This window comes from Mauremys mutica, unplaced genomic scaffold (genome assembly GCF_020497125.1).
Source record: "Mauremys mutica isolate MM-2020 ecotype Southern unplaced genomic scaffold, ASM2049712v1 Super-Scaffold_100355, whole genome shotgun sequence".
Taxonomy (NCBI): Eukaryota; Metazoa; Chordata; order Testudines; family Geoemydidae; genus Mauremys; species Mauremys mutica.
In genome coordinates this window covers 321,593-346,498 of record NW_025423322.1, presented here as the reverse complement: position 1 = coordinate 346,498, position 24,906 = coordinate 321,593, and the positions used below count along the sequence as shown (strand labels likewise).

The 24,906-nt window shown below is 49.9% G+C and overlaps 4 non-coding genes across 4 annotated transcripts; 2 read left to right on the top strand and 2 right to left on the bottom strand.

Annotated features, from left to right (window-relative positions):
- The first annotated feature begins 5,505 nt into the window (after positions 1 to 5,505).
- TRNAC-ACA lies at positions 5,506 to 5,577 on the top strand. The gene has a single exon. It is a non-coding gene; the product is annotated as a tRNA-Cys (tRNA).
- Positions 5,578 to 9,554: 3,977 nt separating this feature from the next.
- On the bottom strand, positions 9,555 to 9,626 carry TRNAG-UCC. Its single transcript has one exon. It is a non-coding gene; the product is annotated as a tRNA-Gly (tRNA).
- Positions 9,627 to 15,663: 6,037 nt separating this feature from the next.
- TRNAT-UGU lies at positions 15,664 to 15,737 on the bottom strand. Its single transcript has one exon. It is a non-coding gene; the product is annotated as a tRNA-Thr (tRNA).
- Positions 15,738 to 24,587: 8,850 nt separating this feature from the next.
- On the top strand, positions 24,588 to 24,659 carry TRNAE-UUC. Its single transcript has one exon. It is a non-coding gene; the product is annotated as a tRNA-Glu (tRNA).
- The last annotated feature ends 247 nt before the right edge of the window (positions 24,660 to 24,906 follow it).

Below are 24,906 nucleotides of genomic sequence, written 5' to 3'. Positions count from 1 at the left end.
CAGAGAGCAGCAATACCCAAAGTCCAAAGGTGCAAACAATTAGATGTTTATTGGGTTGAACTTCCAGCAAGCAACGATTCCAGTTTCCTTCCTCAGTGTCCCAGTCCCAGGTCTGACACCACAGAGCCTTGCCTGTGTCCCTGTTCCCATTCCCCCCCTTAGCAAAACATGATGCCAATTCCCCACCCCCTTACATCCTGACTGACTGCAGACTATATAGCAAAACTGGAGTTCTGCTTAGCTAGACCTAACCACTCATTTTACTGAAATGTAACTAACCAACCCTAACACCATTATCTAACCAGTTATGTCCCACCACCTTAATTGGGTTACACCCAACAAAATTAATTCTACAGCTGACAGAAACAATCACAGACCCAGACAGCGATTATACAGACAAACACTAGGGAAGTGGGGACTACAGTGATAGAACAACACAGAAATGAGGGTGTCACAGCCCTGCTATTGATAGGTGAGTTCTTGCCAGACAGGACGCTACCAAACTCAGTTTTCTTTAACCATCTTTACCTGGTGGTGCTGGGCATTGTCAGGACAGGACTGTATTCCCAACAGCCCAATAGCACCTTATTTCAGTGTGACTGGTGAGGACGTGACCATTCGCTTCCCAGCCTATGGCTGCCCCTGCAGCGTAGCCAAAGAGCAGGGCCTCAGACTGTCCCAGTAAGAGAAGCCCTGACACCGGCAAACAGTGATTGTGATTCTGTTTTCTCTACCTCTGTGACTAGCTACATGAGAATCATCTACCTGCATTGTTAACGTCTAGGCCTTTCCAGACAGGCGTGAAAATCCACATCCTAACAGCTGGCCCTGGGCTCCCCTTTGCCAGCTGCCTGCCATCTCCCCGCTGTTCACGCTGGCAAAGCCCCGAGCCAGCCCTGTGTGCCCTGCCTTCCCCTGCCAGCGCTCGCCCTCCGCGCCATGGGGAGCTGGGGCCATTGCGGGGTTTGCTGCTTTGTGCTCATGGAAGGAGCCTGTCACATCCCTGGACATGGATCCGTTTGGTGTCCCAGCGGCTCATCTTCCCACGGGGCGCCCTGGGTGCAAGGACTGTGGGCAGCATGAGGCTTCTTCTGTATATCTCTGGAGTAGCCTCTAGCCACCCTCCCCCCTGCCTGCACACAGCCCCTAGCTATCCTCCACCCTGAGCTCCCCCCTGCCTGCACACAGCCCCTAGCTATCCCGTCCCTGCACCTTGAACTGGCTGAAAGGCTGAAAATGAGATGAGATCAGGTTAAGTCTTTCTAACATATGTTCCCAGATGGAAAAAAAGTGCCAGGAGAAGCAGGCAGTCTTAACCAGCTCTGTTATTACACAGGGAAGAACAAAAAGATCAAATGGTGCCTGGAACCCTTAAGAAGAATCCACCCCAGCAAGTACCAACACTTGTCGCTACCTGCTCTCAGCCCCACTGAGAATGTTTTGGGGTCACTCCTTGCCTGTATCAACCTATGGAACTGGGAGAATGTCAAATAACAGGTGCTCCAGTGGCACAATTGGTTAGTGCACAGTACTTATAGGGCAGTGCTGAGAAGAGCTATGCTGAGGTTGTGAGTTCAAGCTTCATCTAGAGCACTGGTTTTCATTAACCAAGTGGTGTCACCCCCTCATTTGCCCCTGTGGAAGGTAGAATTCCAGCCCAAGGATACTGAGGAGGAGAGAAGTCAAAAATGCCCTCTTCAGTTATTACCTCTTCTCCAGAGCTCAGGTGAGAATCTACCATCCTTTCTCCCCACCAGCCCGTGCCAGGATCCCTCAAGCAGAGCCTGGAGTCCTGCCCCTGGCAACTGTACTATTGACAAAGACTAAGTGAGAGGGACAAAACACTCAAATCCTGCCTGGTGCGGGGAGCCAGGTTTGCTCTTCAAAATCTGTCGTTCGTACATTTCCAGGTCTGGTAATGTCCCACAACAGCATTTAATGGGAAGCTGCCTGCAGAACAGTTACACTGCACAGAGCTCCTGTGGAGGAGGGGTGGGAATTAGTAACATTTTGAGGATCGTTTGGGAAATGAGCCTTTGCTGACAAGGTTTGTCTCTGTTCATATTTCACCTTCAGGTGTTATTTTGAGGGATCTTTAGTATATTTTTGTGAGGTTAATAACTATCTCCTCAACTTTATTTACTCAACTTAAAAATTGGTGTCACTTGATTTTTGCATCTCCCTGTGACAATACAACTGACACGTGTGGCTTTCTACAGGAGGTCATGATGTTAAAGTTGGGGAATTCAGGCTCTGTACTTCTGGTGGGGTGGGTTGCTTTTTTACAGCTGCCTCAGGGCCAGGCACACTGGGCTGTTAGCTGCACCCACTGTCCTTGCCAGGGCCCCCTGCTGAACCCTGGGCGGCTGCACTGCAGGGCTGGGGTGACTCTGCAGGTGGAGAAGCTGCTGTGGAGCAATGTAGAGGAGGTGCAGGAAGGAGATTGGGTCACTATTCACATTCTGAACTGCACAATTTTCCAAATTTGGGAATAGATTAATAGATTCATAGACTTAAGGTCAGAAGGGACTATTATGATCATCTAGTCTGACCTCCTGCACAATGCAGGCCACAGAATCTCACTCACCCACTCCTGTAACAAACCCCTAACCTATGTCTGAGTTATTGAAGTCCTCAAATGGTGGCTTAAAGACCTCAAGGTGCAGGGAATCCTCCAGCAAGTGACCCGAGCCCCACGCTGCAGAGGAAGTCGAATGTCCGAGAACAATTCTAGGGGAAGGTGAATGCAGAGCAATGACACTGGAGATGCCCAGACCTCCAATGGGGGGCAGCGTGGAAATTAATAATGGGAAGATCATTTGCGAACTTAGTCGTCACTGACAAGATTTATCTCTGTTCCTATTTCACGCTATGGTGTTAGAGGAATCAGTACAGATTTTTACTATATTAATTAAAAACTTAATTTTATTTATCCAAGCCAAAAACTTAGTGTGACATTTTTTCTCTGTCCTAGCAAGAATGAATTGAATTTTGTGACTTTCTGGAAAGTGCAGCGAGATTAAATGTGGGGAATTCAGTCTCTGTGTTTGTGAGCTGATGTTTTCCTCTCACAGGTCAGTGCCTGCATTGAAATACCAAGAGGGATCTAAGGGCTGGTGTACGCTGGGCACTTCACTGGCAGAGCGACGTCTCTCAGGGTGTGAAAAACCCCCACTCCAAACCCATAGAGTTAAGGTGACCTAAGCCCTGATCAGATAGTGCTAAAGAAAAAGGAAGAATTGTTCTGTCCATGTAGCTATTACAGGGATGGGAAAACCCCTCCAATCACTGTCTACTCCAGAATGCTATAGCAGCGCCACAGCAGCATTTTAACTATAGACAGAGTGAAACTAGATTTAGCTCCAGTTCCCACTGTGGATGCCCAGGTACTAAGACTACAATAATAACAACAACAGCACAGTGCTTGTGTAGTTGGGCAGGACTCAAACCTGCGCAGGGAGACCCCAATTGATTTCTAATCCATTGCTTTAACCACTCGGCCACAACTACTTAACCTACAACCGTTTCACTACATGATGATTCTGTTCTCACTGAATTGTCACTTCAAATTGTTTGCTCAGACCAGCTTCCCCAGCACACTCACGGCTGCGCATCAGTGTAAGTGTGTCCTTAGGTGAACAGTGAGAATTCCTGCACATTTCCCTTCCGGCTGGAGCATGATTAGAGTGTGTTTGTGTGAACGACATTGCTGTAGATTGTTGTCATTCCCCACTCTGACAATTCAGACAGTCCCTTTCCCATTCAAATCTCCAGCACATCGTTCCAATAGCAGGCGGCAGGATTTCTCTGGGGCACTGAAATTTTTTCAGGGGGCTGGTGCATGAACTCAGCCTTGCATTCCACCCTTGATGTTTCATGGACTAACAACAGCAGCAGAAAGAAAGAGCCGAGCCAATATCTCCCTGCCAGGGATGCAGGTGCCACGTCCCCTCTGTCTGACCATCGCCATTGCAGGAGAGAAGGGTTCACTGGAATCGAATGCCCTGGCTCAGACCAAAGACACAGGGAGGTTTTGCTGTTCATGGATCTGTGCAAAGGAAATTGTGTCTCTGTGTGAAATTGAGGCAGGAAATGAAACACCCACTGCCCTAAGGAATGTGGGTGAAGGACTCGGGCTGAGCAATGATTTAACAGGGGTTTGGTTCAATTTATTGGCCTGATTAAAACTGTGGCTAAAAGCCCCCTGTAACAGGGGCTGCGGGACAGGACCGGCAGATATGCGCGGAGTGTTCAGAGCTGCCCCGTATCTGCCCTTTCTCTGCACCGCCCCTGCTCCCAGAATGCACCAGGCCCTGGACTGAACTCTTCCCCTGCCGGCCGAGCTGGTTTCGTTTGCTGTGATCCTGTTGGCTTGGCAGGGGGGGAAGTGACAGTCCCACCCCAGAGCCAACGCCCCCCTGTCACTCAGCCCCCTGACCCCCAGCAGTGCAGGTCAGCCAGGAGCTGGGCCCTGCCAGGCACTCAGGGGCATCTCTCCTGCAGCTGGGGGCTCTCCCCGGCATGGTCTGTGGGAGCTCGCACACTAACAGGGCAGCGGCAGCAGCCGCGTGGTGGGTTGGGCTGGTGACCCGGGTCCATCTCCTGGGGTTGGCTGGGTTCATGCTCAGGTGACTGGCCCCAGCCACCGGCCAAGCCCCACGGCCACGCTGCTGCTGTTACTGCACTAGCCCCTCACGCCCCCATTCCTGCACTGAAGCCAGGAGAAGCTTTGCAGGGAGGAGGTGGGAAGGGTTTGACCCCAATATCCCAGAGCTGATTCTCCCCACAAAGGGGTGTGTGCATGTGGTGGGTGCCGTGTGCAACGCCCTGTGCCCATGAGGAGGGGACCGGAGCTCTGCCAGCAGGAAGATTTATCCTGCAGGAGCCCTGCCTCCCTCCCCCAGGGGTTCCCCTGGAGCAGAGAAGCTTTGAATCCTCGCCGGAGACTAGAAACGCCCGAGCAGCACGAGCTGCCTGGCAGAGGTTCTGGATCAGGGCCTCACGGGCACATTGGGGTCATTCCCTCAGGGCTGCCCTGCCCAGGGCCAGGGCTGCTCTCACTCCCCAGCACAGAGGGGGCTGCAGGCTCTTTGCCAAGCTGGGTCCCAGCTCAAGGCAGATTTAACACTAGCAGGGGGCCCAGGCATGTGCTGGTGCCGCTCAGGGAGGGAATCTGGGCCAAAGACTGGTTAGAAATTGGGTAACACTGAAGTGGGACTAGAAAGACCCTTGCTGGGACGTGGCGGGTAGGTAGCCCCCATTGTGTGCTGTGCCCTCGCCGAGAAGTCTCTGGGAGAGTGGATTCTTCCTGATGGGCCACCAGCACATCTCGTTGGTCCTGATGTCGGCTGCTCCTTTGCTGATACTGAAAAGCTAGTTGTGGGCCTTTCCCACTCGCCCCATAGCTCCGGGATGCACAGACAGCAACACTGGTGTGGAAGAAATGAACTCCACTCTCAGGTTTCAAGATCCTTAAGATCACTGACATTGCCAATGTAATTGTCAGGGGATATAGCTCAGTGGTAGAGTGTTTGACTACAGCTCAAGTGGTCCTTGGCTCAAATCCAAGTGCCCCCTTAAAAGCCTGGTCCTTCAACAGCAATAATAATTGCATATCCATTTCCATTATGTTCAGGAGCTCCACTGACTAGGGATGCTGAAATGAATGGAAACACTCAACATTTTCCTGTGCAAATGCATAAAAACCTAGCAAACATGTCCCCCAGCTGAAATCAGTTCCAATCCTCTAAGTGTCTAATTTGTGTTTTCATCAACTAAACAAAGGCACATGAAGACACATTTGCAGATTCTTGGCCTCCATGGGCTACAATGTGCAGAAGAACAAGAACCACATCCACGTGAGAGGCATGGACTAGTCTGTATTACATTTGGTAAGTAAGTTGCCATTGGGACTGAAAACTCTACTGGAGGTGGACAGGAGCCTGTTACAAAACTAAAATAACCAAGATTTACCAAACTCCCTGTTACACATTCAATCCTCTGTTTGTGCACACGGCATCAACTGGGGCTCTAATAAATGGCAGCCTTCCTTTAACACAGATCGTTGTTCCTTGTGACTTTCAGATACATTCGAATGGCAGCTGTTCAGAGGTCATGTGCTTCTAGTTCATGAGCAGCAGCAGAGTCTCTGTACATTTACCAACCATAGAGCTGGGTGTTTCTGCATCCAAGTAACTGCAGAGTCAGTGTAGTCCCAGACAGTTAATTGCACAGTCTCACTTTCTGGTCTCATTGATCATTTGGGTAGAAACAGCAACGGTTTGGTGGGTTTTGGTTTTTTTCCCCTTCGTTTTCTCCTAAGGAATGTGTGATCTTGAGCATGTTAGTTTAAGTTCCCTGTGGGTCAGGAAAACTCCATCTCTTTGAAATAGCTGGGGAAGTGACCTGTTTGTATAACCTAGAATAAAGGAGCTTTTGTAAAGCAGTTTTGCATTTAAATATACTGGGATAAAAATAGTAAACAGTAAATTCCACAGCCAGACACCAGGCCAGGATCAGTTGATGGGGCCAGGATCAATTAATTACAGAAGAAACAAACTCTTGGGAAGTAGCTGTAATTTGTCCCCAAACCTTTCCTTGTTCTCATATGCTATCAGGGATTCTCTTCTAGAGGGCAGAGTTAAGGTTATCTGGGCATATACCATCACTCTGTATTCCCTGTTTTTCCAGAGTTTGAGTTTTACTGAAGTTGATGTTCTGGAAGGTATGAGATAGTCACAGTCAAAGTTAACTCTCTGTTAACAAAGGTTTTGTTATTGGCAAATAATGAGACTAATCCCTCACTGCGGTAATTCCACTGACTTCAGTGTACTCTTTCCTCATTTCTAGTTCCAAAAAAATAAGCAAATTAAAACAATATTGAGAACTAAAATGCTGTGAGAAAATGGAAATTTTAGTAGCTCAAATTTCAGTTTCTTCTGTGTCTTGTGCGTGTGTAAATGGCACAACATGTTAATTTATAAGCACATCTTTCTTAACTTCTTTAAATGTTCTGTAGTGCATTAACTATATCCAGTGGGTTGTTTAATGCAGTGAGGTTTTCATGCATTGCCCAAAACATATTTTTTCATGTTATGTAAATGAACACAACTCATTGAACACAAAATTGTGTATTTCATGCTGTGAACTGTGTTGGTGGCTCAAATTAATAGGTTTTTTCCCTCTCTCTCTCCATGAAAAAAGGAAGAAACTGTGAAAATACCCATGGGAGAGAGGGGGTTTCTGAGAGCCGGGGTAGATATGGAGATTTTTATGAAAGGGGAGAGGTCAAAGTAGGGCCTTAGCTGGAGCAAAGGGGGAGGTTTTTTGTGCAGTTTCATTTCAGACAGCCTCACATCCTGTAGTCCCTACTTCCACACACCCCCAACAAAGCCATCTGTGACTCCTGAGACAGACCCACTGCAAAAACTGCAGAGCCCCCAGCACTCCCTCTCCTAGCTGGATCCCCTGGAAGCCAGAGCTCTCCGCAGAACTGCCGTGGTTGCTCCCCTGGGTCTCTGGTCAGGGACGGCTACCGGCTTCTCCTGAGAATGCAGCTGAGAAATGATTCACCCTTCTCTAGATTCTCGCCTGTGGGCTCTGAGAAGCAGGATGGGGCCTGTATGATAAAGTCCATGTAACATTCCCCCTCTCATCCCAGCCTTGGTATGTCGCCAGTAGCTGCTGTCCCTGGGTAGCAGCAAAGGATGTTTCCCATCATTCAGGGGATCCCAGCCTGGGACTAAAGTCAGCCCAGCCCAGCCCCCACACCTTAAAGTGAATAAGGAAAAGTTATTTACTTGTTCCCATAATATAAGAACTAGGGAACACCAAATGAAAGTAATAGGCAGCAGGTTTAAAACAAATAAAAGGAGGTTCTTCAAACAGTGCACAGTCAACCTGTGGAACTCCTTACCTGAGGAGGTTGTGAAGGCTAGGACTATAACAGGGTTTAAAAGAGAACTAGATAAATTCATGGAGGTTAAGTCCATTAATGGCTATTAGCCAGGATGGGTAAGGAATGGTGTCCCTAGCCTCTGTTTGTCAGAGGGTGAAGATGGATGGCAGGAGAGAGATCACTTGATCATTACCTGTTAGGTTCAGTCCCTCTGGGGCACCTGGCATTGGCCACTGTTGGCAGACAGGATACTAGGCTGGATGGACCTTTGGTCTGAGCCAGTATGGCCATTCTTATGAAGGGAGGGAGAAAGCACTGCAACAGAGTTTCTGTAGTATATTGGTTATCATGTTTGCCTACCACACAAAAGGTCCCTGGCTCAAAACCAGACAGAAATAGGAGGGCTTACTATTTCTGCCTGTCCAGCAAGGCGCTCCTACTGCTGCCACTGGTCTGTCCCTGTGACAACCCCAACCCCTGCATGGCAGAGGGTGGTGAAATGAGCTGGGAAAAAGCCTTAGCATCAGCAGGGGAAAGCTAGAGGATCTGGGCCAGGCACCTTTTGAAGCCTTGTGGCTTGGTCTCCTCTGCCCTTGGAGATTGGCCTATGGCGGCCGGCTCTTTTCCGTGACTTGCCAAAGGAGATAGTGAGGCAGGAATGGGGAGAAAGAGGAAAGTCGAGCTGAGGAAGGCAGGGCAGAAGCTAAGCGCCTCAGTGCGGCTAAGTGGGGTTAGTAGAGCACCACCAGTCGTTCTGCAAAGCCTGGGGAGGTGCGGTTGGCTGCTGGGAGGTAGAATCCTGTGCCTGCCTCTTGGCTTCCCAGGGGTGGCTACTTGCAGCCCAGGAGAAGAAGGATGGTTCTGGGTGAAAGGAAGACAAGCAAAGCTCTGTGAGGAAATTTGGGTGCAGGGTGCGGGCTCTGTGCTGGGGGGGGAGTTGGGGTGCAGGAGGGGTGACACTTACCCCGGGCAGTGCAGCTCCCAAAGTGACCGGTACACACAACCCTGCGTCAGCAGCTCCTAGGTGGGCCGTGCCAGGGGATCTCCGTGCGCCGCTGCCTGCTGGTGCCGCCCCCAGAGCTCCCATTGGCTGCAGTTCCTGGCCAATGGGGGCTGCAGAATTGGTACTCGGGGCAGGGGCAGTGAATGGAGACACTCCCCCTGCCCCAGGGGATGCTGGGACATGCCAACCACTTCTGAGAGTGGCACGGAGGGATGGAGGCAGAGTGGGCAGGGAGCCACCTCAGTTCTGCTGGCACATCTCTGCACACCCATGGGGGGAGGGGAGCAGAGGGCCTCCATATGCTGCCTGGGGTAGGGGCAGTGCACAGAGCTGCCTCCCCTCCCGGGTCTATTACAGGAGTGGGTGGGTGGGGTCTTTTGGCCTGCAAGGTGCAGCAGGTCGGACTAGATGATAACACTGGTCCCTTCTGACCTTAAACGCTCTGAGTCTAAAAGGGAGAGGGAAGTAAAGAAATTTAAAAAAATAAATAAACCAAACATTGTAATACCAGGATAACTCCAACAGCTCATTGTATAGTCCCGCCCCTTTCTTCTGTGTTGAATGACCTGCAGGACATTGATTCTCTCATTCTATTGATAAACTGATACAATGTTACTGAAAATAAACCAATTCCCAGGGGAGAAAACATATCTCTGCATTGGCTGGGAATCGAACCCAGGTCAACTGCTTGGAAGGCAGTTATGCTCACCACTATACCACCAATGCATCTGGCAAAACTTATGCTTGCCTAATGAGGCTAGAGCAGCATTGAGGAGATTTTCTGCCTGTTAAAATGTACTGGATTCTCATCACTAAAAAAAAACCTCCATCTTCACCTGGGTTTGAACCATCAGCCTTTCATTTAGCCACCAAAGTTATTAATCACAGGGTATGTCTACACTACAGGATTATTCTGATTTTACAGAAACTGTTTTTTGGAAACAGATTGTATAAAGTCGAGTGCACACGGACACACTAAGCACATTAATTCAGCGGTGTGCGTCCATGTACCGAGGCTACTGTCGATTTCCAGATCGTTGCACTGTGGGTAGCTATCCCATAGCAATCCCATAGTTCCCGCAGTCTCCCCCACCCATTGGAATTCTGGGTTGAGATCCCAATGCCTTATGGGGCAAAAACAGTGTTGTGGGTGATTCTGGGTAAATGTCAGTCAATCCTCCCTCCGTGAAAGCAACGGCAGACAATCATTTCACGCCCTTTTCCCTGGAGCCCGTTCAGCCTTTTTTCACTGTCACCGTATCTCTACTGGATGCTGCTGACAGACGCGGTACTGCAGCGCTACACAGCAGCATCCCCTTGCCGTTTGCAAGTTAGCAGAGATGGTTACCAGCCATACCGTCCCACTGCTGCTTTGCAAGTTGACAATGACAGTTGCCAGTTATACTGAACCGTTTGCTGCTGTCATGGGTGCTCCTGGCTTGCCTTGGTGAGGTTGGCTGGGGGCGCATGGACAAAAATGGGAATGACTCCCCAGGTCATTCCCTTCTTTAAGTTTTGTCTAAAGGGAGAGTCAGTCCTGTCTAGACTATCAGGCAAGCCTACAAAAGAACCAGAGAAGCAAACGGCCGCTCCAGGTCACAGCCCCAGACATCCCACAGTAATGATGAGCTGCATGCCATTCTAGGGGGTGCCCCTGCAACAACCCCACCCATTGCTTCCCTCCTCCCCCACCCCTCCTGGGCTACCGTGACAGTTATCCGCCCATTTGTGTGATGAAGTAATAAAGAATGCAGGAATTTGAAACAACACTGACTTTATTGCCTCTGCAAGTAGAGCTCAAAGGGGGAGGAGGGGCAGCCTCCAGCTGCTATGATATTCCAGGCAGGACTGAATCTCCATTAGACAAAGCTTAAAGAAGAGAATGACCTGGGAGTCATTCCCATTTTTGCCCAGGCATCCCCGGCCGACCTCACCGAGGCCAGCCAGGAGCACTCACGGGACGACAATGACAGATATCAGTCCTACCATAACATCAGTCCTGTTGTACCGGGAAGGGAAGGGAAGGGGATGGTGTTGTGTAGCGCTGCAGCACCGCGTCTGCCAGCAGCATCCAGTAGACATACGGTGACATTGAAAAAAGGCGAGAAATGATTTTTTTCCCTTTGCTTTCACAGGGGGGGGGGTGGGCGGGGGGGGGGAACGACATATACCCTGAACCACCCGCAACAATGTTTTTGACCCTTCAGGCTTTGGAACTCAGCCAAGAATTCAAATGGTTCTCGGAGAGTGCAGGAACTGTGGGATAGCTACAGACGTCAGTCGCCCCTCCCTCCATGAGCATCCATTTCATTCTTTGGCTTTCTGGTACGCTTGTCTCAGCTCCTTAAGTTTCAGCACTGTATTGAGTCCCTATTGTGGCCTCTGTCTATCATGGCCTTGGAGATTTTTTCAAATGTTTTGGCATTTTGTCTTTTGGAACGGAGTTCTGATAGAACAGATTCATCTCGCCATACAGAGATCAGCTTCAGTATCTCCTGTACGGTCCATGCTGGAGCTCTTTTCTGATTCTGGGACTGCGTGGTCACCTGTGCTGATCTGCGCTCCACGCTGGGCAAACAGGAAATGAAAATCAAAAGTTCATGGGGCTTTTCCTGTCAACCTGGCCAGTGCATCCGAGTTCAGATTGCTGTCCAGAGTGGTCACAATGGTGCACTGTGGGATAGCGCCTGGATGCCAATACCGTCGAATTGTGGCCACACTAACCCTAATCCGACATGGCAATACCGATTTCAGTGCTACTCCCCTCGTCGGGGAGGAGTACAGATACCGGTATTAAGAGCCCTTTATATGGATATAAAGGGCTTCGTTGTGTGGATGGGTGCAGGGTTAATGTGATTTAACGCTGCTAAATTCGATATAAACTCGTAGTGTTGAATGAGGCTAATCATCTAATGGAACAAGCTCCGCAAGGGACGTGGTTAAATCCCCATCACTGCCGTGTGTAAATGAAGACTGCAGCTCTTGCTGCAAGACACCTGGTGTGTGGGTGTCCCTGTTCCCCCTTCAGAACCTCTGGTACATGGTGCTTCCCTGCTCCCAGTTCAAGATCCCCATCATGTGGGTGCTCCCATCCAGGATCTCTGGTGGGTGTCTCTGTCCCCCACCCCATGAACTAGCTCCAGTTTGTGGTTTCCGCTGCCTGCCCCCAGCCGGTATCTGTGGGTGTCTCTGTTCCCCTTTTCAAGATCTGTGTTGCTTGGGTGCGTCCCTTCCCCAAGTCAGAATCCCCAGTGTGTGGGTGCTCCCATCCCCCCATCCAGGCTCTGCGGGGGGTGTCTGTATAAAAAGAGACCATGTCTCACTGTCCTGCCCAGGTGGTGCTACAGCAGCTGTTCACAGGGGCAGCAACCCCACTGTCACCCTGCAGCTTTAACCTGCTCCAGGGGTGACCTGCTTCACCCTCCTGTGGGAGCCCAGGGACCCCGAACTGCCCAGAATCACCTGATTGATGCCGAGCTTAGCACAGACACCGGCTCAGCCTGGCAGGGAGCAGCCCTGAGCCCTGACAATCAGCTTCCCTCCGCCTCCTGCTGCACAGCGAGGATCCCACGCGAGAGGCTTCGTGCCCAGTTTGTTCAGGAGCGTCCCAGGCTCCAGCTGTAAACTCTGCTCGTCAGTTCTGATCTTTGGCCACACGGGGGCGGCACTAACGGTCCCATCTAAACGCTGTTTGCGTTCGACCCTTCAGATCACAGATTCTAACCCGCGGGCAGATCTCTGAGTGCAGCCAAATCCCTCCCCAAACTGAACATTGAAGCAGCAGCTCCCATTGGAAAGATCAGGATTTTTGCCTTTAAAAACAAGGGAAATGTCTCCAGCGAGAGACTGAAGAAGCTCAATTGATTTCATTGACTGGAGGTTAAGAGGCGATTTAATCACTGGTTTAAATACGTTTTACAAATTCCCAGAGGGGGGGATATGTGAGGTGAAGGGTTCTTTAATTCACCAGACAAAGACTGAACAAGACCCCATTGGCTTGCAGTCGATGTCAGAAAATCCCAACTCGAAATGACCATTTTTTAACCATGAGGTTAATTATCTAGTGGAACAAGCTCCGCAAGGGAGGTGGTAAATTCCCCATCACTTGCAGTTTGTAAATCAAGACTGCAGCTCTTGCTGCAAGATACCTGGTGTGTGGGTGTCCCTGTTCCGTGTTTCGGGATCCCAGGTACATGGTGCCTCCCTCCCACCAGTTCAGGATCCCCACAGTGGGTGCTCCCATCCCCCCATACAGTCTCTGCGGGGGAGGGGGGGTGTATTAAAAGAGACCGTGTCTCACTGTCTTGCCCAGGCTACGCTGCAGGGGCTATTCACAGGCGTGATCCCACTACTGTTCAGCACGGGAGTTTTGACCTGCTCCATTTCCGACCTGGGCCAGTTCACCCCTCCTTAGGCAACCTGGGGATCCTAAGCTTCCCCAAGATCACCATATTGATGCTGAGCTTAGTGCGGACACCCGATCGGCACAGCCCCCTGACCAGGCCAGAGAGAGCAGCAGGTTTCCCCTATTGTTTCCCGCTCTTGTTTTCTTGACTAGTTTCTCCTCTGCACCAAGTTGCTCATCTGCTTTGTGAGCCTGGCTAGCTCAGTTGGCAGCCTATCAGTCTTTTAATCTGAGGGTCCAGGGTTAAAGTCCCTGTTCAGGTGATAAACTACTCACCAAGATCTTAAGGTGTCTTGCTGGAGTCCTCTTTGATGTTACTTTTTCTCTGCAGGATTTTCCCTTTCTTCAGAAGGGCCTTTTTGTGTGTGGGTTTGAAGGGGCAACTTCCTGACAGCCCCTCTGTCCTTGCAGCCTGGAGGAATAAAGGCCTCTGGGCATATAGCATGTTCCTTCCCTGCACAGACACACACAGACAAAGACACAGAACATCCCTAAGGAATTACAATCACCTGCTGCCTTCCCCTGTCCTGCTGGATCCCCAAATGAAGATGCTCTTCAGCCCAAATCCATGTCCCCTCTTTTCCCAGTGCCCCTCAATCCCAACCCTCAGTCCCTCCTATGCTCACTGCTCCTCACTCCCAACCAGAGCCTGCTCCTCTTCACCCTTCTCCTCTGTCCCAACCCACAGCCCCCTCCTATTCCCAGTGCTCCTCAATCCCAACCCACAGGCCGCCCCTCCTCAGGCTGCTCCTCAATCCCAACCCACAGCTCCCTCCTTCCCTCCAGCAGGAGGTGCTTCAGACCCCTCAGGAAGATTTTCTTGCAAGGTTTCGTGTATGAGTCTGCATGTGGATTTTACAGTGTGTTGGAAATAGGTTGGGTTGCTTGCCGAAATGATCACTTGTGGCTGGTGTTGGATTCCCAGTCTCCATGTTACAGGGGCAGGAGAAATAAAGGGTTGTTATCCTTGTTGTGTGAAGCAAGGGCAGCACAACGGTGCTTGGCAGACCCCGACTGAGGGACTCACCCTCAATTCAATAGCACTTGCTAGGCAGGGGACAGGGGTTCCAAAGCCAAGTGGGCTGGGGCCTGGGTCCCAACACTAAAATGTAGGTGTCAGACCAACATTAGGACAGGGGGGCTGTGGAGGGATGAGTGAGTCCCTAGACAACATAGTGAGTACGGTGCCTTCTTATTTCCCCCTTTTCCTCCCAGGATTCAGGTGAACTGTACAGAGGCACCTCTGGGCTTGCACTGACTAAGGACAACAGCTGTGAGTGGGGTGCAGAGCGGGGATGGCTCATGTTAAAGAACTTTTGGTTGCCGGACTTACGAACCGTAGGGAGAAGGACACTGCCCAGCTTATCTGGGGGGTGGGTCTTTCCCTCGTGGTTTATGTTTATGTGTTGGGGCTGCTGACATGACTTCTGCTAACCCTGGGCTTACATTGCAGTGTAGACATATCCTGAGAGGGCATCTATACTGTGACAAAATCCCGCTGGCCCGGCTGGCCTGATTTGGGCTCCTGGGGCTCAGGTTGTGGAGCTAAAAACTACAGCGTAGACATCTGGGCTCAGACTGGAGCCCAGGCTCGGAGACCCTCACCCCTCGTGGGGTCTCGGAGGCTGGGCTGAAGCCCAAGTGTCTACGCTGTAATTTTATAACCCTGCAGCACAAGCCTCACAAGCCTGAATCAACTGACCCAGGGTTTGAGAATAGTGACTTGGGTGTTTTAATGGCAGTGTAGACATAATGCTAGGCTATGTCCACACTGCAATGAAACACCCACGGCTGCCCTGTGCCAGTGCAGGATCCTAGGCTAGGGCCGTGGGGTGGTAAATTTGCAGCGTAGACATCTCGTCTCAGGCTCAATACCGGGCTCTGTGAGACTCAAGGTTGGGAGGGAGTTTAGCAAGCAAACAAGGTAAAATGGCAGTGGAGTATTACCCTGGACTCAATGGCATTTCTCCATTGGTCTGTCTGCTTCAGGGCAGGGACAATAACACATCCTGCTGCTTTTGTTATTTCAAAGGGCAGTTTAGGATTTTCATTCTCACACAGGGTGCACAAAGCAGGACTCAACCCTCCCTGTACACTAATGAGCTGCCCACAGGTTCTGGCAGCCACAATGAGCCAGTTGGTGTGAGAGCCCAGATCTGCCCCTGTCCCAGAGGAAGCAGGATCATCTGTGACAGGCTGGAACACTGACCTATCAGCTCTTAACTCCCAAACTTTCAGTAAGTCTGTTATCAGTGCCTGTGAGTATATTTTAAACAACTATACTGGGCTGGACCAAAGAGCTCGGTGTTTTGTCCTCCCACAGTAGCCAATACCACGTTGCCCAAGTGTTAGTCAACAAGGGACCACTGGGAATTGAACCCAGGATCTTCTGTTTACAAGACAGGTACTTTAACCAGCTAAGCCATGGTGCCTGCCTGTGTCAACAACAGAGTGTCTGCCCACACCTGACTCCCTGCCATCCCCACTGGGGCCTGACAAGCTTTGCTTGTGTTTGGATTCTGCAAAGCAGAGGAGCAGGTGAGGTTTTCCTTGCAAGCTGTGTGTGTGTGTGTGTGTGTGTGTGAATCTTTGGCCAGGTCTGCACTACAAGGTTACTTCAGCATCATTATATTGCTCAGGTGTGTGAAAAACACACAACACTCCCTCGGTCAGCAGTTTTTGGCTGGTGCACACACTGCAATACCACGTCTGGCGACAAAATTGCCCTGTTTTGGTGACAAAATAAAACCACCTCGACGAGAGGCCTAGAGCTTTGTGCAGCAAACTTCAAGTGACAAATTGTCAGTGTAAATGCTGCTGGTCATTATATCACCATGTCTGGCCTCCACCAGTATCCCACCATGCCTGCAGCGAACTAGCCTGCCCTGCATTCCTGCTACAGAGCCATGGGCCCCTCCCCTTTCATAGCTCCAGAAAGTTCTGACAGCTGAGCTGCTAGCTACACCGGGATTAGGTTGATAGAACTGCATTGCCAGCCTAAGTAATGTAATTACACCAACCTAATTTTGTAGTGTAGACCTGTCCAAAGAATCACACACACACCTTGGGAGCAAAACGTCACCTGCTCCTCTGCTTTACAGAATCCAAAAACGAGCAACACTTGTCAGGGCCCAGTGGGGATTGGTAGAGAGTCAGGTGTGGGCAAACACGATGCTTTCAGTAACAGCAGGCACCATGGCTTAGCTGGTTAACATAACTGTTTTGTAAGCAGGAGATCCTGGGTTCAATTCCCAGTGGTATCTTAAGGAGTGGCTTTTGGGGCACCTGGTATTGGCTACTGTCAGAAGGGAAGATTCAGAGATAGATGGACTCCTATGCTGACCCTGCTCACTGCTCTCCCCACCCTCACTTGCCCTTACGGTCATCACAAAGTGGCAAGGCAGAGCCCTCCCATTTTTAAAAGTCCTGGGGTGGTTTTCCCCCCTGTTCAGGCACCCCTGGGGCCCTGCACTTCACACAGCTCTCCCTGATTTCAGCTGTTAGTGAGGGAGCCTCACTGTTAGCGCAGACTGGGCAGTTTCTTGCATGAGAGACACTGTCCCAAAGCAGGACTAATGCTTAGAGCTGGTTATCAGTGATTTGAGATCTGTTGGTCTGCAGCAAGACTCTACATTGAGTCTTAATCAGCTCTGTTATTACACAGGGAAGAACAAAAGGGTGAAATGGTGCCTGGAACCCTTAAGAAGAATCCACCCCACCAAATACAACACTTGTCGCTACCTGCTTTCAACTCCACTGAGAATGTTTTGGGGTCACTCCTTGCCTGTATCAACCTAGGGAACTGGGAGAAGAGCAATCAACAGGTGTTCCAGTAGCACAATTGGTTAGCGCACTGTACTTATAGGGCTAGTGCTGAGAGAAGCTATGCTGAGGTTGTGAGTTCAAGTCTCACCTAGAGCGCTGGTTTTCATTAACCAAGTAGCATCACCCCATCATTTGGCCTGTGGAATGTAGAATTCCAGCCCAGGGGACACTGAGGGAGGGGAGAAGTCAAAAATGCCCCTTCGCTTATTACCTCCTCTCTAGAGCACAGGTCGGGATCTACAATCCTTTCTCCCCCACCAGCCCCTGTGCCAGGATCCCTCAAGCAGAGCCTAGAGTCCTGCCCCTGGCGTCTGTACTATTGACAAAGACTAAGTGACGGGGACAAAACACTCAAATCCCACCTGGTGCAGGGAGCCAGGTTTGCTCTTCAAATTCTGTCGTTCGTACATTTCAGGTCTGGGAATGTTCCACAACAGCATTGAATGGGAAGCTGCCTGCAGAACAATTACACTGCACAGAGCTCCTGTGGAGGAGGGGTGGGAATTAGTAACATTTTGAGGATCGTTTGGGAAATGAGCCTTTGCTGACAAGGTTTGTCTCTGTTCATATTTCACCTTCAGGTGTTACGTTGAGGGATCTTTAGTATATTTTTGGGAGGTTAATAACGATCTCCTCAACTTTATTTACTCAACTTAAAAATTGGTCACTTGATTTTTGCATCTCCCTGTGAAAATACAACTGACGTGTGGCTTTCTACAGGGGGTCATGATGTTAAAGTTGGGGAATTCAGTCTCTGTACTTCTGGGGGAGGGGGGGTGTTGCTTTTTTACAGCTGCCTCAGGGCCAGGCACACCAGGCTGTTAGCTGCAACCACTGTCCTTGCCAGGGGCCCCTGCTGAACCCTGGGCGGCTGCACTGCAGGGCTGGGGTGACTCTGCAGGTGGAGAAGCTGCTGTGGAGCAATGTAGAGCAGGTGCAGGAAGGAGATGGGGGTCACTATTCACATTCTGAACTGCACAATTTTCCAAATTTGGGAAAAGATTCATAGACTTAAGGTCAGAAGGGACCATTATGATCATCTAGTCTGACCTCCTGCACAATGCAGGCCACAGAATCTCACTCACCCACTCCTGTAACAAACCCCTAACCTATGTCTGAGTTATTGAAGTCCTCAAATTGTGGCTTAAAGACCTCAAGGTGCAGGGAATCCTCCAGCAAGTGACCCGAGCCCCATGCCGCAGAGGAAGTCGAATGTCCGAGAACAATTCTAGGGGAAGGTGAACGCAGAGCAATGACACTGGAGATGCCCAGACCTCCACTGGGGGCAGCGTGGAAATTAATAATGGGAAGATCATTTGCGAAATTAGTCGTCACTGACAAGCTTTGTCTCTGTTCCTATTTCACGCTGTGGTGTTAGTTAGAGGAATCAGTACAGATTTTTACTATATTAATTAAACACTTAATTTTATTTAATCAAGCCAAAAACTTAGTATCACTTATTTTTTCTCTCTCCTAGCAAGAATGAATTGAATTTTGTGACTTTCTGGAAAGTGCAGCGAGATTAAATGTGGGGAATTCAGTCTCTGTGTTTGTGAGCTGATGTTTTCCTCTCACAGGTCAGTGCCTGCATTGAAATACCCAGAGGGATCTAAGGGCTGGTGTACGCTGGGCAGTTCACTGGCAAAGCGATGTCTCCCAGGGTGTGACACCCCCCCAAACCCATAGAGTTAAGGTGACCTAAGCCCGGGTTAGATAGTGCTAAAGAAAAGGAAGAATTGTTCTGTCAATGCAGCTATTACAGGGATGGGAAAACCCCTCCAGTCACTGTCTACTCCAAAGTGCTATAGCAGTGCCACAGCAGCCTTTTAAGTGTAGACAGAGTGACAATACATTGATACCAATTCCTGTTAAATAATTTCTCAGCCAGAGTCCCTCACCCACATTCCTTAAGGCACTGGGCCACCATGTGGACGTTTCATTTCCCGCCTCAATTTCACACAGAGACACAATTTCATTTGCACAGATCCGTGAACAGCAAAACCTCCCTGTGTCTCTTGTCTGAGCCAGGGCATTCGATTCCAGTGAACCCTTCTCTCCTGCAATGGCGATGGTCAGACAGAGGGGACGTGGCACCTCCATCCCTGCCAGGGAGATATTGGCTTGGCTCTTTCTTTCTGCTGCTGTTGTTAGTCCATGAAACATCAGGGATGGAATGCAAGGCTGAGTTCATGCACCAACCCCCTGAAACATTTCCTTGCCCAGAGAAATCCTGACCCCGGCTGTTGGAGTGATATGGTGGAGATTCGAATAGGAAAGGGACTGTCTGAATTGTCAGTGTGGGGAATGAACAACAATCTATAGCAATGTCATTAACCACAAACACACTCTCATCATGCTCCAGCTGGAAGGGAAATGGGCAGGAACTCTTGCTGTTCAGCCATGGACACACTTACACTAATGCTCAGCCGTGAGTGTGCTGGAGGAGCTGGTCTGAGGAATTTGAAGAGACAATTCTGTGAGAACAGAAACATTGTGTAGTGAAACAGCTATATATCAAGTAGTTGTGGCTGAGTAGTTAAGGCGATGGGCTAGCAATCTTCCTCATGCAGGTTTGAATCCTGCCAACTATGGAAGCATTAGTGTATTGTCATTGCTGTTGTCTTAGTGCCTGAGCATCCATGGAGCCAGATCTGGTCTCACACTAAAGCTGTCTACACTTAAAGTACTGCTGTAGCACTGTGGCGTAGACAGTTGCTACAGTGAGGGGAGGGGTTTTCCATCCCTGTAACAGCTGCATTGGCAGAACAATTTTTCCTTTCATTTAGCACTATCTAACCACGGCTTAGGTCAGCTTAATTATACTGGTTCTGGGGTTTTTCACACCCTAAAAATGTACTTGTTAGAGGGTTTATCCCATCACCCTCCCATTCCGTGATCCTTCTCGCATGACCAGAGAGCAGCAATGCACGAAGCTCAAAGGTGCAAACAATTCAATGTTTATTGGGGTAAACTTCCAGCAAGCAATGATTCCAATTTCCTTCCTCAGGATCCCCCTTCCCAGCTCTGACACCACAGAGGCTTGTCTGTGTCCCTGTTCCCCTTCCCTGTTCCTATTCCCCGCCCCCATTCCCATTCCCATTCCCATTCCCCCCTTACTTCCTGATTGGGTATGGCTACACTGGCGAGTTGCAGCGCTGGAAAGCCTCCACCAGCGCTGCAATTAGTAAGTGGCCACACCTGCAGGGCACTTCCAGCGCTGCAACTCCCTGGCTGCAGCGCTGGCCGTACACCTCACTCAGCATGGGGAATAAGGATTCCAGTGCTGGTGCTGCAGCGCTGGTCATCAAGTGTGGCCACACACCAGCGCTGTGATTGGCCTCCAGGGTATAAGGATGTATCCCAGAATGCTTTTATAAATTACTCTCTTTGTTTTGTTATGCAGCCTCTCTTTGTTTTGTTATGAAGGAGCTCCGATCGGAGCTCCGTTGCTTATCTAAAAAACAAACAGAGCTCCTGTTTGCTGTGATCATCTGTACCTGGCTGTAAACAATCAAATGAGTGGCAGGCAGGGAGGGAGTGAAACAGCGGGGAGTCGTGTTGGCTGCAGGCTGTTTGCAATTAAGAGTTAAGACTAACGGGTTGGAAACATGTTCTGATTTTTCAATGCAGGAAGCTAAACACACAGTGTTGGCTCCAAAAATCCCCTCTCTCTTTCCCCCCGCTCCCTGTCACACTAGACCCCACTCCACCCCCCTCTTTTGAAAAGCACGTTGCGGCCACTTGAACGCTGGGATAGCTGCCCATAATGCATCACTCCCAACAGCGCTGCAAATGCTGCAAATGTGGTCACACACCAGCGCTGGTAGCTGTGAGTGTGGCCACACACCAGCGCTGGCCCTGCACAGCTGGATGACCAGCGCTGCAAACTACCAGCGCTGCAAACCGTAAGTGTAGCCATACCCATTGACTGCAGACTATATAGTAAAACTTGAGTTCTGCTTAGCTGTGCCTTAACCAAGCATTTTACTGAAATTTAACTAACCAATCCTAACACATTGTAACATGATTATCTAACCAATTATACCCCACCGCCTTAATTGGTTTACACTCAACAAATTAATTATACAGCAGACAGAAACAATCACAGCGCCAGACAGAGATTATACAGACAAGCAATAGGAAAGTGGGGACTACAGTGGTAGAACAACAAAGAAATGAAGATGTCACACCCCAGCTGTTGGTAAGTGAGTTGTTCCCAGAGAGGATGCTATCAACAGGGGCGGCTCTAGGAATCCGGCTGCCCCAAGCAGGGCGGCATGCCGCAGGGGGCGCGCTGCCGGTCGCCAGTCCCGCGGCTCCGGGGGACCTCTTGCAGACGTGCCTGCGGAGGGTCCGCCGGTCCCACGGCTCCGGTGGAGCTTCCGCAGGCATGACTGCGGAAGGTCTACCGGAGCCACCTGCCACCCTGCCGGCAAAATGCCGCCCCAAGCGCGCGCTTGGCGCGCTGGGGTCTGGAGCCAGTCCTGGCTATCAAGATAGAGGTTGTGGGTGCTTGTTGCTTAACTGTCTGGCCCCCAGGGCAGGATTTTGAGGTTCACCATTACTTTCTCAGAATGCCAGCACCCATCTTTTGTTCACTTAAAATGTGAGCAGGGAGATTACAACACCATAGAACTCATGGAGCTCCAAGAAACAGGTAACTTTAGATCTGGGTGAGTGTGTCTAAAATTCAGCTGTGCTGTAGAAGGTCTCTAGGAGTTGAAAGAGATGTGCCATCTCGACCTCCCTAAAGAGTTTATCAACTATTAATGAAAGCTAGGGTTGATAAGTCATATTCTTTGTAGTATCAGGATGGTGGACTGGTCTAAAGTGCTAGTTATAAGACTCATTTTTTTTTCCAGTCCCTTGGGTGTTCTGGTCTCTGCATAGAGATGTGGTTTCAAATCCCACTCCTGACATTACCATTTAATTCTGTCTGGAGAAAATGGCCTCACTTCAATCTTCTTTGGAACAATAGAACCCCATTTGCTTAGCTTTTCTATTCCAGTAGTTGTGAGAGAAGTTCCAAACCAGGGGGAAACAGGGCCTGTTCTCTCGACTGATCACTTTTTGTCTTTCTTCATTCCAAGCCATTTTCTCAGATACATCCATATTTCCCGCACTTTTATGAAACTTTAGGGTTATCATTTCATTGCCACACAACTGTACTTATGAAGTAAAGTGAAACACAACATTTTTTGGATATTCTTGCAGAAGAGTTTTGCTTTCTGACCTGGAATTGAACAGGGGCTACCCGAGGGGAACAATGCTGCTCCCTTTTCTTGGCTCATCCAAAAAACATAAGTTCATGGTGCCCTTTGTTTCCCTGTTCTTCAAACACTTGTCACGGGTGGCTTAGGGAGATTTGGTCCTGACTCTCGGGGTCCCTCCCTGCCCTACCTTTCTATATGATTCTGTTGTGTTGGTTTGTGCTGTGTCGTTGTTCCACACTGAGCTGTTTTGCACAGTGTCACTGTGCACTCTGACGCATTGTTTCATGTTGTATGGTTTTTGCACTGCCTTGTGTTGCGTTGGTTTGAGCTGAGATCTTTTGCAGTGTGTCATTTTGCCCCTTGGGGCGTTCATTTGCATGGTGCTGAACTGTCGGGCTTTGCACTCCTACGTGTTGTCACTTTGTGCTGTGGAATGTCAGTTCACGCTGAATTGTTAGATGTTAGATTGGGGTGTTTCCACTTTTGTTGTTGTTTATATCATATTGCGATGGCATCGAATTACAGAGCTGTACGGCTGCAAGGGCCCTGGAGAGGTCATGAAATCCAGCCCTCTCTGCTGAGGCAGGGCCAAGCAGAGACGATGTGTCAGGGCCATGTGGGGTCAAGTGCCCACAGCAGCCAGCCCAGGCAGGGAGCAGAAGGAGGGAACCAGAGCCAGAGCAGGTTGTCTATGGGACCAAGTATATGGAGAGTATCCTTGACAGAGGTTTGTTCAACCTGTTCTTAAAAACCTCCGAGGATAGCGACTCCACAGACGCCCTTGGGAGCCTATTCCAGAGCTTAACTACACTCAGTTAGAAAGCTGTTCCCAACATCTAACGTGAATCTCCCTGGCTGCAGATTAAGCCCATTACTTCTTGTCCTACCGTCAGTGGACATGGAGAACAATTAATCATTGTCCTATTTATAAAGACCAAACTTTTCTCTTTGCTGACATCCGTTAAATGGTTATTATCCCCTCTTCTTGCCTGGGGAAGAATGGAACAGGAGAAAATCCTCTCTTAACAGAGGATGCAAATGTCAGTTTGGTCTCTCTTTATGTTTTACTGAAGCTCAGAGAGAGAAAGAAACATGACCTGCCGAAGAGCATAGAGAGTTTTTTCATTTTGGTCTGTGACTATTAGCAGAAGAGTGACACCTAAGGGCTGTCGCTACCACCCACCATGGGGTTTGAGTTTATGATGGTGGGATTAAGAGCATCATGCTCTACCAACTGAGCTAGCTAGATTTAAAGTCAGTCAACCGCCCAATCGCAGTGTAGGAGGAGCCTGAGGGTGTCTATTTGTGAGCTGAGGTTCACTATCTGACATTTGCCTTCTTTCCTGGTTTGTTATGTCTCCAGCGAGCAAACCGGAGCTGTCACAAGGCTGGTTAGATGCTGCTTTCTAGCCCAGAGAGCTGGGGTTGATTTAGCATGCTGTCGCCATCAGCTGGTCAGAGTAACCAGGGTGGGAGGGTGGAATTTAGGAATCTCCCACCAAGGGGAGGTGCTGTTGGACTCATCTAGTGGGGGAGAGTCTGAGTCTGAGTTCCCCACATGCCACACACACATTTTCACAGGGAATCAGGTCCCCTGGGGAAAAACTCAAAAGAAGCCCAGGCCCAGGAGTGTCAGAGAAGGGAATCACTGTTTGCCTTAAGAGGTGGGTGAGGGAAACCTGCAGGTCCTTAGATCCCTCCAGCGCCTGATAGAACCATTTGTGGGGAAGGGCTGGGGAATCTGAGGAAGACAAGGAAAGGGAAGAAGGGCTTGCAGCTGTTGTGCAATCCCCATGCTCCCAGCAGAAAGGTCCGGGGGGCTCAGCACTCAGAACTCACAAGATGGCAAAGCTCAGAGCCTTGTTACACGGAGTCAGAATGTGATCAGCTCACACCCAGGGGAGCAACACCCCTCCCTCGGTCTCTATGCCAGAGCTCCTATCAGCTCAGTCCTTCCCGCGAGAGTCGGCTGCTGAGAGGGTTGCGATGGGATAAATGAAGGCAGAGGAGGATTGTTCCTCATGGGGGCTTTTTGTGTGTCTCTGTGATCCTGCTGGAGGAAGCATCATTTGAGTTTGTTTCAGTGCCTTGGGTTGGGCTGAGGTTGTGACCCTGAGCACAGGGGTTCCTGCACTTTCTGCTCCTAGCCCCTCAGGGAGTGGACAATGGAGCAGTTTCAGAAAGTGGATAGAAAGTAGCCTAAGAAAGTGTAGCATAAGTGAGAAGAAAACCACTGCCATCACTTTCCTGGTGGTCTAGTGGTTAGGATTTGGTACTTTCACTGCCACAGCCTGGGTTCAATTCCCAGTCAGGGAAAAGTGACTTTAAACCAAAAAAGCTTCAGTTATTCTTCTCATACAATGTAAAGAAATCCATGTTATTTTCCTGATTCCCCAATCTTCCCAGTGTCTCCATTGCAGGACCTGCTCCAGGCACCAGAGCAGCAAGCCGGTGCCTGGGGTGGCAAATGGAAAGGGGAGGCACAAAGGCAGGTCTGGCCCTCTTGGAGGGAAGGACTTGCTGCCGAATTGCCCCCAAAAGCGGTAGTGGTAGAGCTGCTGCT